The sequence below is a fragment of the Drosophila busckii genome, chromosome 2L, assembly GCF_011750605.1.
Source record: "Drosophila busckii strain San Diego stock center, stock number 13000-0081.31 chromosome 2L, ASM1175060v1, whole genome shotgun sequence".
Classification (NCBI taxonomy): Eukaryota; Metazoa; Arthropoda; class Insecta; order Diptera; family Drosophilidae; genus Drosophila; species Drosophila busckii.
In genome coordinates this window covers 8,591,973-8,607,059 of record NC_046604.1, presented here as the reverse complement: position 1 = coordinate 8,607,059, position 15,087 = coordinate 8,591,973, and positions in this window count along the sequence as shown.

The window sequence follows — 15,087 nt, the reverse complement described above, 5'->3', positions numbered from 1 at the left end:
TGTTAGTTTAACAGCAGCAGCTTAACAGCTTAACATAGAATAAGTATTAACAGTGTGGAACGTAAGTGGAACAAAATGTGAGTTGCGAGTTTCGTTACATTAAAATTTAAAAAAAAAGTCTGCATAATATTTATTGTTTAAATAAGTAAAGGTCTGTGTTGATAAATAATAAATTATTAGAAATTAATTTTTAGCAGCAGCCCTTCAAATATATAAATTTAAAAAATCATTTGCTTTTTTTTTGTTGTCTTGCCATTCTTTTTATGCATTTTTGTTATTGCTTAGTTAAGGTCTTGGGCCAGCTGTAAGCCATATATATTTTTACACATTTTTTTGTTGCAACAAATTGGCATTAGCAGCAACAAAAGCAAAGCATGGTAAAAAATAAAACTAGAAACGCCTGCAAAGCTCTCTACCCACCCAAGCTTACGAGAGTGAGACGCCTAATTAAGTTTGTGAGCAACGTCAGACGTCATAAGCGACGCTAGAACTTGTTGTGCCCAAAAAGTTGCAACACACACACACACTCAATAAACAATAAAAATAAAAATAAAAATAAAATTGAAAAATGCATAGATTGTGCGACATTTGTGGGCAGAAGACTTCAGTTCATTTGTTGTTATTGTTGTCTTTGGCTGCTGCGTCTTTATTTTTGATAAATGTACTCCCACTCGAGAGCTGAAACTTTTGCTGACTCAGACTCAGTCTTGGAGCCCCAATTGTGCAACTGAGAAGTTGAAAGCGCAGCTGCGTTCATTATGCTGTTAATAATTCATTTAAATGGTTCTCTTGATTTCGAAATTAAAGTTAATTAAGCAGTCAAAATTATGAGCAATTGTGAAAGTGCAGCCTTCAATTAGTCAGTTAATCAATATATGCAAGTTCTGCTGCGCCTCGTCTAGACGACAATGCCATTAGCTTAAGCTTCAGCAATGCTGTCAAGGTGTTAACATTTAATTACAAGCATTTTATAAATAGAGAAAATGCAAATCCAACACACAAGTTGGCTAATCGTTTGCGTTAGTGTAAGTGCCAATTAGCGAGCAAGAGAGAGGGCAATAGTTTAGAAGAATTGTTGTAATACACTCAGAGGGTTTAGTCAGCAAATGTTGATGATTAAAATTTAATTACAGCTTTTGAAACGCTGCGATTTCACTTGTTGTTGGCCCGCAGACTTGACCCAGTTATAAGTACAAGCCAAATACACTAGAACAACAATTTGACAAACAAATTTTCACGTTGTCTTACTCATCAGCAGACGGGTTAGCGACCAAGACCCAATTCTGTATGACAAAAGGAAAATGTTTGCTTTCAATCATTTCATTTTCATTTTCAGTTCCTCGCTTGGTTTCCATTACTCAAACAATTAAATTTACAGTTGCTGCGACCTTTGAAAACGCGCAAAAACTTTGGACACTACCCACCCGATCTCGATTCCAACTACTGCACTTGACAAGTGCCAAAACACCCACGTGCCCAACTAAATGTTTTGTGAGTTGAAAAGCTTTGAAGGTCTTGCCAGCTGACAAACCTTTACATCGCTATCCATGTCATAATATAACACATTATGTTAACTGATTTTTTATTGTCTGTGGCTGCAGTTTTTGTGAGCAGCAAACATGGCTAAGTGGGCGTCTGGAAAATCCGGTCCGTCAACTGTCGAAATTTGTTTTGTTAATTTAATTATTTGCTGGCTCACATATTGTTCTCTCAGCTGCGTCTGTATCTGTGTGTGGTGTGTGTCTAATCAATTTCAATTGAAGGTGTCGCATGTGGCAACAAGTGTAGGAAATCTAGAGGCCTATGAAAATAGCAACTGACGTAGGCGCCTCACGAGTGACAAATTATGCGAAGGTTATGCTCAAGCATTAATTGCAGATCAGCTAAATGAATGAGACAAGGCTTAAGTTCAACAAAAGCTAGCAATTAATATAGTTATCACTAACTAACTGAGTCACAATAATACTTAAGTGATATATAAACTGCAGATTAGATTTGTATTCAAGTGCAAAAATAAAGGAAATGCCATTCGCTTTTCGCATGTGTGTCAAGTTATCGATAATTGAAATTATCGCAGCAGCAATTAAACATTTTCGAAAGCTAAGCTAAGCTATAATTATACTATTTTGTTTAAATTTGCATACACAGCAGCTAACTGAATAAAAGACTAACATAGAATTATGGCATAAATGCAAGTTAACAAAAAAAGTTAACAACTAATTGCAGCAACTGGTTTTTTATCTATTCAAGCGATTTGTTGTTGTTAGCAATTAATATAATTCTATCAAAAGATACGCGACTGATAAGCAAAGCGATTAAATGTCTGAGAGAACTTCCTCACTATTGAAATCAGCTGATCTACGCTATATAGAAGAAACCCTATAACTACGAGAGAGTCGTGACTAGCAGCGTTTTGTATAATAGACAATTGTCGTAAGATCTACGATAGTTGAGAGATGCCAACACAATTGTGACGCACCGAAAGCTATAGAGCTATACTATAGCGTAATATTTGCTAAATTTAAGCAAATATATATATATATATGTATGTACGCATGTCCGGATGTATGTTGACGTAGCGCCATCAAAATTCTCTGTATGCTGCTTGACAACGCCGTTACCGCTCCCCCCACCACTCACGCTCTTGTCTACGCCGTTTAAAAAGTTTTGTTTAGCAATTTGCGTATCAATCAGCTGTGAATTTGCATAACTATCAAGCTCTGAATCTTTCTCTCTCTCTCTCTCGCTCTTTCGCTCTCAGCGCCTGTTACACCTGTTTAAAGGTATTCAGCCGAGATTCATCCGCCGCTTCATTGGAATAATAAATTTGTCATGCAATTCAACGGAAGTTTGCATTATTTTGAATTTTACTTTATGCTCTTTTCTTTCGTTTGGGGGTCTCCCTTGATAATTTCAAATATTTGTGTGTCACTCTTTATTTGCTATTGACAGCAAATATATATTTACCGAAAAATTAATGCCGCTGATAATATTATTAATGATATTGCTGTGCCTGTGTTAGTTTAACTGCTGCTCATTAAATTTGTACAGTTTGTAAGATAATGTTATAAATTTTTTATTGGCAGCCTAGAACTTTGGCCCTCAACTGCACATGGCTTTGCTAATCTCTTTTTCGATAACAAAAGAGCGGCCAAATGAGAGAGAGAGAGAGAGAGAGAGAGAGCTGTGCGCTCTTTGAAACGGAACTCAAGAGTTGAGTGCGTAAAAATAAAATCATTTCGTTTGGTTTGTTTGTTTTTTCATTTGCACTGAGATTTTGTGTGTTATTTCGAGTGCTGCGATTAAAAATATAAAATAATGGCATTGACCTAGCCCATGTTTGGGTAGGTCCTATCGCTAATAAGTTGTGCTACTTTTTTAAATGTTTCAAAATTTAAACTCAAGCCTCTCAAGCTTTTGCGCTCTTGAGGCTAGAAAACTATAAAATAAATACTCAAAAGTAATAACTTTTTTTGTTTTGGAAATGGAGCAGTCGTGGTAGCAAAGTGGGTTAACATTTTATATTCACTCTTTTGTTTTTCTATGGGCTCTTCAGCCCGAATCACACCTGAGGGCAAACAAATTGTGTCACTCTGAGTGCCAGCAACAAAAACAAAAAATTATAATAAAAACTATTTCATTAGAATTTGTAAGCGGCGCGTGGAGAATTTCATTTTTATGCATTTGCATAAGCTGCCAGCCGAGTTTCGTAGCAGCGAGCTTTGAGCTGCTGCACTGCTGACTGCTGACTGCTGAAATGGAAAGCTTAACAAAAGCGTGTGGCTAATTGATTACTCAAATGTGCAAAAAAGATAAACAAAACAAAGCAAAACAAAACAGAAAAGTTGTGTGCAAAAATAGATAAACAAAACAATAGCAAACAAAACAAGTACAAAGTTTGAATAACAATTATACTCAATATTAGGCAACAAGCTGCAGCTTGATTAGTTGGCTATGTTCCAAGCTAAAGTATCTTTAAGATACACAAAATTTCACTGCAGCGCAGCCCCCCCAACACTAGCTTGTTACCAAGTATCTCAGCTGGCAAACTGGCTCTGAGCATGACTTTGCTTTTGTTGCCAGCTGCTTATCGTTTCGTTTGCTGATTTAAAATCTTCTATAGATAAATAGCTATAGCTATAGATGCTGATTTGTGTTTTGTTCCCTTTTGTGCACACGGACTGGACTGCTAATGAGCAGCAGCGATCGAAGCCGCAAACGTCATTGGCTATTCAACATCGGACTGCCTTTTATAAATTGGCCAAAAAAGTTTCACTTGCCGCTATTTGGGAAAGAGTCTGTGGTGCTACCAAAAAAGCAAAAGCAAAAGCCAATGAAACTAAAAATGAGCTGCGATAGTAAAAAATTCTTTCATTTATTTATTAATCAAGAAAGCTAATGTATACAAAATCCGTGTAGATAGTACTTATCGCCCATCATCTATTAATTAGGCCATTTAATATTATTTTTAAAACATTGTCTTATCATCGTTGACACGTTTGCTTCCCTGCTGTCGCATGCAAAAATTTGTTTATAAACAAATGAAATAACAGAGAGGGACAGAGAGAGAGAGAGAGGGATGTGCTAAGCAATTTGTTATATTATATGTTATTTATTTAAAATGTCATTGTACCCGACAAATTGTGTATTAAAAATTAATTGTTATTCATTCTTAAAATCAGCTCAGATTGCTGATAAGATTTATGGCATTTTAAAAGTATTATCGCTTTGATTAAGCAATTTGCAGCAAATGCAACAAACAATTGATTTAATTAAGAAATACATTTCAAATATATAAGTTCCTATGAATTAAATTCAATTTAAAAAGCAAAGCTTTTTATTTTTTCGACTGCATTTCAATTAAAAAGGTTTTTTATTTTTTTTTTGTATACACAGGAGTCGAGTCCTGCACACACTCTTATATACATTTGTATAAGAAGTTGGGATGCTGCACAACTCTCCGAAATTATAATGCGCGCTCTCTTTCTCGCTCTCTGTCTCGCTCTCACTGAACTCTCAACTTTACGTTCTCTCAGCGCAACGTGTGACAGACAAAAACAGAAACAAAAACAACTTCAACTTCAGGGGAGCACACAGAAATAATTCGCATTGTTGCTGCGTGACTCGTTTTTTGGTTGTTTGTGTTTAATTAACTGTTTTGGTGGATGCAAGCAGACTTCTATGTACATAAGCTCACACATACATACATATACATATATACATATATATAATATGTGTATACCTTTTAGTCTATACTCGAAAATAAAAGCGTTGTCCGTACCTTTTGTTGTTGTCTGTTGATTTGTTGTTGTTTTATTGCACACTTTTAAAATTGGAGTTGTTAAACTGTTAAAACACTTGACTGTATTATTTGTTGTTTACCGTTATTTGTCGATTATTTGCTTTGCTTTCTTGTTATATTCTTTTAATTTGGCTTAACTTCAACGTTACATTCAAACGACTTGTGTTTCGTGTTGTCGCGTTGCATTTGTTTTACCGTTGTAATTTCTCAACAAAAATTTCACTTTCAATTTTTTACCAATTTATGCATAATAAATTTAATTATTATTACTGACTTTTATTTGCCTGTAGTATTGCCCGCGTTTTGTTAACCCGACTTCGTTATCGTATAGAACCAAACAGCGCCTGCAGTTCTCTTGATGCTTGAGCTGCTGCTGCTGCTGCGGCTGCTGCTTCTCTCACAATTGAAATCAACAATGCGCCAACGGACTACAAATAAAAAACTTTGGACAATTTGAAAGGAAATCTCAATCTGCCGTGCAACACAACCGCACAACGCGAATGAAGTAACTAAACTGAAAACTCGAAGCAAACATGTTCGGCTGGCGCTGCAGATAGAGATACAATTTACAGAAACGCTTGCAACATGTTCGAGTTGCTGCCACAAAACGCACACTTCGAACTTGTTCAGCGACTTCGAACCTGCGTGCGAGAGGCAAGAACTGACAAGCGAGAGATACATATGTTATGGTAATACAAAATGTGAGCTGGCATATGAATGAAATGTAGAAAATATTTAAATTAAAACTTAAAATATTAATCATAAGTCTGCATAGCCCATTGTCATTTTACTTTACAGGGTATAGCCAAACGCACAAAATCAAGCGCCACTCGCAAAGGCAAACAGCAACAGCGCAAACACAAAGAGAGCGCTTGCAATTGGGAGAGCGAGAGAGCAAAAGCACGCAAAGTAAAACACAACAGCAGCGACGCCAGGTAAAACCCAAAAAGTAAACAAGAGATAACGAGAGCGTATGAAAGCAAGAGAGACTTGCCGTTTACAGTGGTTTAAAATTAAAAAAACATTATGTGAATACATGTGTAAGCAAACTGGAGCTGAAACAAATCTGAAAATAAATCTATTCACATTTATTGCCTTATGATAATTACCACCCTCAAGAGTAAAGCACAACAAGCCCACATGTTTACCATTACCATTCCCATTCCTACTTTCATAAATGCACATAATGTATTGTTGGCCATACACAGATCGATCATGTTGCATGTTACTATTATTTACAGCTGAAACAACCCTCATTGCTACTAATGACAAACACATTAAATTACTTTAACGAAATGCGAAACACTTCATACAATCGAAAGTCTAGAGGCCCGCATGACCGATGGCTATCGAGAAATTGCATTGTTACTTACGAACTGATGTGAGTTTTATTGGCCTTTAAGCGAGCACTTGAGTTGCAACCCTCGAGCTCCCGAGTGAGTGTTGACAAATTACCATAACAATAGTTAGACTCTGATCAGCGTCACTCGAGATGCCCCAAAGTCAGAAATCAAACTGTTGCTGGCGTCTAGAGTTCACTGTGCTGATAATGACTAAGGAGAGCCACAAAGAAACTCAACTGTGCGGCAATATGCGGACATTTGTGCTTATCAATCGAACACGAAAAGAAAGCAACTCAAAAAACATAACAAAATTGTTTATTTCAATTACAACACACGAACAGCTGTTGTCAACGACCGCCCGATCAATAACTCAAAACTGGAAAAGCAGCAAACAAGAAATCAAACAAGCTCACAAATTACAGAAGAAGAAAAAAGAAGAAAGACGGGACCGGGACCGAGACCGAGACCGGGACCACTGAGGAACATGTTGGGGATGTGCTTTGAATATTTATCAGCTGGAATAGCTGCAATGGTGTCGACAGCGACACACGCCTTGATATCGCAGCAGCAACTAGTTTAGGTAATTTTTTATAATTTCGCTTGGGATGAAAAGCGCTAGAGAAACTTGACTCAGAACAAAGAAGCATTAGAATGTTATTATTGAGGTTAAACTTTCTTAAACATAGAAATTACCTGTGCACACACCCACACCCACACCCATCAAAGTGCTGTACACCAACAAGTTCCGTAATCAATCTGTCCGTCCGTCTGACTCACGCAGTTGGAATATAAATTTTAGAAAATGCAACAAGTACATGGGGGCCAACTTCTAGTATCACGACATCAGCCCACATCGGGTGAACTTTTGTTGTCAGTTGGCACTTCGTTTCATAGTTTTTATGACAGGAAGAAATCCATCAACGTGTTGCTCGTGGACGGCCAAGAGACTTTCCAACACAGCAAACATGGCATAAAACTTGCATTTAACATTCGCTTTCTTTGCGTAGTCATCTTGTAAGGTGGGGGGTGTGGGGGCCCCCAGCAGTTGCCTCCACGCCAGATAACCCTAAGTATTACATTAGGCTAACTGCTGGACCCGGCTAACCCCTTCAAGACTGCACTCCCAGCCAGAGCTGCAAGCTGTTCCGCCCTCAGGCGTCAGACAAACATTTTACACTGTCACGGGAAATTGTTTGTTTAACATGCGCGGTGCGTTTAAAATTACATGATGAGCAGCATTTATCAAAAAGAAAAAAAACAGACGAGAGAGAGAAGAGAAAAAATACAGCATAAAGTAATCAAAACACAGCAGCGACGGAGCAGGAAAAACAAAAGGCAGCAAGCAAACGAGAAAATACTACGACGCATTGTCAGAGGTCTGGAGTCTTCTTAAGCAACAACAACAACAACAACAAGAATAATGTTGGGTCCTACGCAAGTTTTTCGCCTTTGCATAGGCGTCTATGTGCGTGTCTGTGTCTCTGTCTGTGTGTTTGTGTTTCTTTTGATTACGAGTATATTTAGCTGCATGTCTGGGGGTCTTTGGGGGTCGTTAGCGGGGTCTTCGATTCAATCGAAGCATCTTCTTCGTCTTTGACTTCTGTTGGGTCTGAGCAATTCTCAATTTGGCGTTGACTTGACTCTCTGGCTCTTGTTTTATTTTGTTGCTGCTGTCTGCTGACCTATGCTGATTTCTTGGAAACAGCCTGATGATATTTCCACTGTCTGGCCATATTCACTTTATATGTAAGTTAATGCTGCATGATTTGTTATTTGGCTTCTGCAGCTTCTTCGCTTCAAGTGGCCACCTACGCGTCTTCGAGGTTGAAGCATTTAATTGAACCTGAGAACGAGAGGCGTGCATATTAAACTGAGGTCTGCAGCAATTACTGGGAACAAGTAGTCAATTATTTTCGAGCTCTTTTATTTATTTTGTTAAAGCTTAGATAGCTTAGCTTTCCAAGCTTTTGAATGTGCGCTATGGAAGAATAACCAGTTAGCGATTACTTACCCCGCTGGCATAGGACAATAACCAATTCGTACCATATATAACTGAAACTACCCGTAAATTCACCAGTTCCTTATTCTAAAACATGAAAGTGGAGTTCAAATGGCTACAATTCTTTAGTTGTTAAATTGGTGAATTTATTTCATGCTTTTCAAAGTTGAAATCACCAATGAAATCCCAATTGATACCAGTCGTAGGGAAGCGAAGATCACAATTGTGTTTTATAAAATAAACTATTGCTCCTTTAAAAAGACATTCCTTTTAATTTTCTTCATCTTTAGACACACAAGTTATGACTTTATATTTGGAAAGTCAGAGCCAGTGCGTAAATCTTCATTAATATGCGCATGCACACACCCCCGAACGGGGTAACGCCCCAAATGCTATCAATAGTCGCCTTAGGCTGGAAATTACTTTTTCACAAAGCCACAAAAGCCCACAAAGTTGACAATTAATCACAAAGAAAATACAAGTACCAGCAATTGCAGCACATGTCAGAGACAGACTTAGCGCTCAGCGCTCTGACGACTGGGGGACTGGTGACTGGTCCAGTACCATAATTACAAGAATAGCAAGGCCCCTTCCCAGTTTCCCAGTCACTTAGCCCAAGCTGCACTTGAAAAGTTGCCAAGACATGGCGGACGTGGCGGCGTACTTAATCGGCTTTCGAGACGGAGATAAGGCGGGCCGGCGACCAGTTGGCTTGGCTTGGCTTGGCTCGTTTATTATCATGTAACGGTTAATGCACGCATAAATTAATTATTCCACAAAACAGAAGTTACAACAGTTCGACAGTGACAGCGACAGCGAGCTCGAATCTCAAACGCAATTAAAAGTAAAGTTCCACAAAAGAAATATTTATATGAAATGTAAACAAAAGATCAAATTGTTGTTGCCGCAGATAAGGCGTGGCTTCCACTTCTTTAGCCATGCATATAGTATGTCTCTGCCTATATGTTCATAGCTATGTGTTGGGAGAGCTCTTAATGTTTATGGCCTTTCTTGCACTCCCAAATACACACAAGCTGAGCGGAGCTGAGCGTATCTCAAGTGGTCTTGGTCGAACCGAACCGGTTAACCAATGAATCAGGAGTTCCGACAGCTGCACATCAAAATCAAACTCAAACTCAAGCCGAGGTCAATCAATGCCATAGACTGCGACTCCGACTGCGACTGCGTCTGCGTGGTTCAAAGTCCATCAGCAAGATTTACACAGCATTTCAAATACTACAAATAAATCAAAGTGGGAAGTATGGAAGACGGGGAAAAATTGTTTGAATTGCTTTGCTTGATTAGCCGAAATTCCAGCATTTTCCTCTTTGCGACTGTAATTTAATACGCAAGCAGCACATAAATATTATATATATATGTACTATATACTGCTCTTGCATTTATCAGCAAAGTCTCACAGGCAAGTGGGTGTCTCGTACAAGTGGCAAACAGTTCCACTCCACAGTCTAGTCTGCTCGACTATGAGAAGCCAAAGCGTTAATGTGATTTTTTACAACTCGTTGCAATTTCAAATTGAGCAAAATTGCAAAATATTTTTTATAATACAAATGTGTGTTTGGCTGCACTGCTTACTGTGACAAGTTTTTATTAACAGCATGAACTAAAGTTTAGTTAGGTTAAGTCCATAATCATTAATCAAAATAAATAGTTATTAGATTGCTTGAATTTAAAAGATGAAGCAATGAGGAAATGCAAGTATTGAGATAATTGATGTTGAGATTATTTAAAATAATTTTTGAAAATTATTAAAAATAATATTTGCAGCGTAGGTCGAATTATAAGGGATATATGAGAATTCGATTTGAATCACTAGGTTTTAGATTTTGAGATTATTTAAAGCAAGTAAAATAGTAGGATAAATTTAAAAGCAATGTTTTTTATAATAATTGGATTTAAAATTTATTTAAATGAATTTTTTTAACTTAAATATTATTTGTAATTATTCATTTTAATTTCTGAATATTTTTCTAGCAATCAAATACATATATGCAATGTATATATTTACATATTCCTCAATAGTCCTCATATTCCCAAGCTAAGCTTGTGATTATAACTTTTTTATTTAACTATTAAGTATAGTCTAAAGTTATTCAAAGATTTCGTAACCTCAAAAAGTTGTGTGTTCTGGTTTATATATAATTGCAATCAATTATATAATCACTTGTTTTCCATAAATAATTAAGCTGATTAGTAATCGCTATGGTTAGGAGCTAAATGAACTTGCACTACTTCAAATTATTTGCTCATAGAAAATATTTCTTTATTCTAGGAAACTTCTGCTTATTGTCTTAATAAGCTTTTCAAAAATAATACTTTCGAAATTGGCAACCAATTGACCTTCAAGCTGCACCCCTGATCTTGAGAAATGCGCAATCCTTTAATACACTTGACCCACTTCCATGCAAGATTTCCACTTATTCAACCTTCAAATAGACCTCGCAATTGCTTATGGCAAGAGACGAATTGTTCAGTTTACAGTTCAGAAAGCACGCACATGAAGAAGAGAGTATATAGTATAGTATATATAGTAAAATTTGCTTGCACAACAATCGAGGCAAGCAGCCAAGCGATCCAAGCAGCCAAACACGACTCGACCCGACCCACATAGCAAAAAGGCCGGCAAAGTAAACTACAGCTGAGTGTTAATAAAATGCGTGTAATGAAAATGAAAATTGCCAAATTTTCGTGTAATTTTCAACTCTGGCCTGAGTAAAAGGGTCAGCGTTAAGTGAAATTTGCTCGCGAGCTTTGTGTCTGTGGCATGCCCCACAAAAGGTAGCGCACTGCGCAGACTAATGGCTTCATTATATGTTTAAGCGAAAAGTGTTGCCGAGGGCGTTGTCAGTGATATAATGACCCTAAACCGTTATACAGTTAATTGAAATGCGAACCAAAATATTTTTCATTTCGCATTGCTCATGCTTTGTAAACAAATTGAAGCAAACGCATCATAAATATTCTCACTTTTCTTTCGCTTTTCACGCCGGAAAATCACACAAACGAACACACACCCATTGAGGCAGCAGCTGGAAAGAAAACTATAAAATGCACGCGTTGCAAGCAGCCAAATTTTTCACTTCAAGCGCACACGAAATAAGAAAAAATACACACGCAGCTAGAAATTCTACGTATAAATATTGCTTGTGGCACGCACTGGCATGCCAGATGCTTTGGAACCCAAGCAACAGCCCCATAGAACAACTAGAAAAACTAATGGCGCTACGGGGCAGGCGCTCGGGAAATCCACACAAAGTACTGCTCAATTAATTTCACTTCGACTAGAAAGTAATGCGCGAAAAGTGAAAAGTTTACGACAACGAAAAGCGCAAGCTGAAGAAAATTATTGTGAGGAAATTTAGAATTAAGTTAAGTGAAACGTTGAAACGTCGATCTTAGTTTATATTAACATTTATATTATTTTTTATATTTATTTTTTTTTTTTTTGGATGTAATTTCTCATTCCATAAGGTTGTCAAAATTTGATTAATTCTATACACAGAGCGCTTCCGATCAGAAAACAATTCTGAATTTGTTGCCTAGCTTAACGTATTTTTATTAAAAACTTGAGATTTAATAATAAAAATACATTTTTAATTTTTTATAAATTTATATTTTTATATTTATATGATTTATATTTTTGATTAAAATATTTAGATTTTACATAATTATATAAACATGTTAGTTTAAATTTATAAATGTATTAGAAAACATATTTTTCTTATAAATAATTAGATAAGTATATATGCATCCTAAGATATACAACAATGCTAACTTTTCGATTTAATGCTTATTAAGTGCTTTTCAGCACTTTAAATTTGCAATCTTGAGACTCATTAATTACTCAGAATTAAACACAAAGCAAATAATTAGTAGACATATTACGCATCAGACTGAAATTAAATTTCATTTACGCAGCATGCGATAAACACTAACAACAAGAAGAAGAAGAACGATACAAAGATCTAAATATATATATATATATATACAGAAAGCGTATTGCGATCCGAGTTTGAACAAAGCTGCGCTTTTGTTATCGCATAAATATAAATCGCAGCGTAGAGTGAAGCAAAAGTTTGAAAAGATTCAAAACTAAGCAAAATGCAATTGCGCAGCCAAAGCCAAAGTGATAAATATGCGGCACAATTTTTATAGAACACAAGATGGTGGAGGGGGAACGGCTCGAGGGGAGTGGGAAGTTATGCAAATAAATAAAATAAAACGCACACAATGGCAGGGGCCAAGCATTCAGTTTATGCAGAGCTTACGCTTTTTGTATATCAATTGCAATGCAAATAAATTTCGCAACTATTCTTAAACAAAAGCGTCTTTTTTTTCAGTCGGGTCAACACGTTTTTTTTTCTTTGAGCGAGCGGCACAGCCTTGAACTTTGAAATGTCAGCTAACACTGAAAGCTAAAACTGCAGCAAAGACTTACAAGCTGTTAATGAAGCACATTAATTTTAATGCTCAGGCATTTGTAGAATTGCTAACGAGGAGGCTGTGCCAGGGCTTAGGTACTATTTTATATAAAGCCAGCTAACGGCGCCTCATATGAAATTAATGAGTTGCTGCTGCTGCTGCTGCTTAATGCACTGCCAACAACAACAACAACAACAACAACAAAAACATTACATGTGTAGTTAATGTCAGGCATTCAATCACGTGCGAATTTTAAAAGATGCAAACCAAAGACAAGCAGAAAATTAAGGCAGAGTTGGCGTCAAAATTACGCAGAAGAGTTGCCGCATTGTCTTCAAATATTTTTAATATTTCATTAACTTGTAGCAATGCTAGAGCTCTTTGCTTGTTTCTTTTTTAAAACTATTCATTTCTTATTAAAAAATATATTTAATATTTAAATTATTTATAAAAGAGTTAACAATAAGTGAAACTTTTTGTTGGTATAAAATTTTAAATTTTACTCCATAAATCAATTTTTGTTTCTCCTGAATTATCCGCAGAGTGGCAACAATAATTATAAATATTTTATATATCAGAGCTGTATCAATGTTTACATCACCAAATGCTCTTTGCTTGTTTACTTAAAGAATTTTTAAATATATTTTTTAAGTATATTAAGCTTTAAAATATTACTCAATCAACCAATTTGCATTTCTTGCGAATTATGCTCAACTTTATAAATTTAATTTTTCTTCCATTTAAAGCTATTTTTAATTATTTTCCACTTAAATTTATAGCGCAAGAAAATCTCATCATTTATTTTCACCATTAACAATTTTCAACGAACTCATTTGGTCTCTCTGTATAATTTTTGACTCATTTTCAGTTGTCACAAAGAATTTTGCACCTGACACATGAAATTATGCGGAACTGGCCGACACAAGTAATGTTGTACTTTTCATCTTGTGTGTGTGTGTGTGTGTGTGAGTGCTTCGCCCATTTCACGGAAACAACAAACAGTCGGTGTGAAAATGCGCAGAGAACATTTTGCTTGGCTTAATTAATTGTAATTACATTTTTGGGCAACAAGGAAACGCGCATGGCTAACGGCTTCGTGGGGTGTGAGGTCAACCAACTGCCAAAGCAAACAATTGAGTGGGCGGGTGCTCTCTCAGTATTGGGGGGTGCTGATCACTAGCCTATTAATCAACAAGTGGTTGTTGCAGTTTGACGCACAGACACAGACACAGGCGCGGCAAACTCTCAGCAACAGCAACAACGTGAGTTATTGCAACCGAGATAACCCAACAAGTCACGCAAATGGCCAAGCAATCGAGTATATAGTAAGTTGCCAAAGTCATTGAACGTTCGAGGCGGAAACTGTGAAAATACTCAAACGGAAGTCACAGGCGAGAAAGGACAGCTAGTAAAAGCTTTACAAAAACTATATATCTAACAGTTAGATTGCATGCTAGCTGCCAACTACTGTGCAACAAAAAACTAGCAAACAATATAAATTGCGTGTCTCGCTGGGGCTGTTTAATTAAATTATTAAAGAGACAACAGCAATCAATTTTTGATTGGCAAGGCTCAGCAGCAATGCTCTTTCCACAAGAGTTCTTTACAACTAAACAAAATGAGCTTATTAAATAAATTAAAAGTGCCTAACAACATAATTTATAATTATAACATGCAAACAAAAGGGTAACAAAAAGTCAACAAAGCTAATTGTCAGCCAAATTTCACATAATGGCCAAAATAGTCTCTGGCAGCGTTTAAAAAAGTTATTAGACTGCGTCAACAACAACAAAATTAAACACAAACTGTTACCAGCTGTGCTGGCTATTGCTACTGCTGCTGCTGCTGATGATCATGATGATGTTGCTGGTTGCTGGCGTCGCCGAAAACTGATCATTGACCGTCACGCCTGACGCAAATGTGTCGGCGGCTGCGTCGCTTTCCAAATTCGTGTGCCAGCCGCTGCTGGCTGAGTGGGCGTTGCGGGCGGCTAGGGAGCGCTA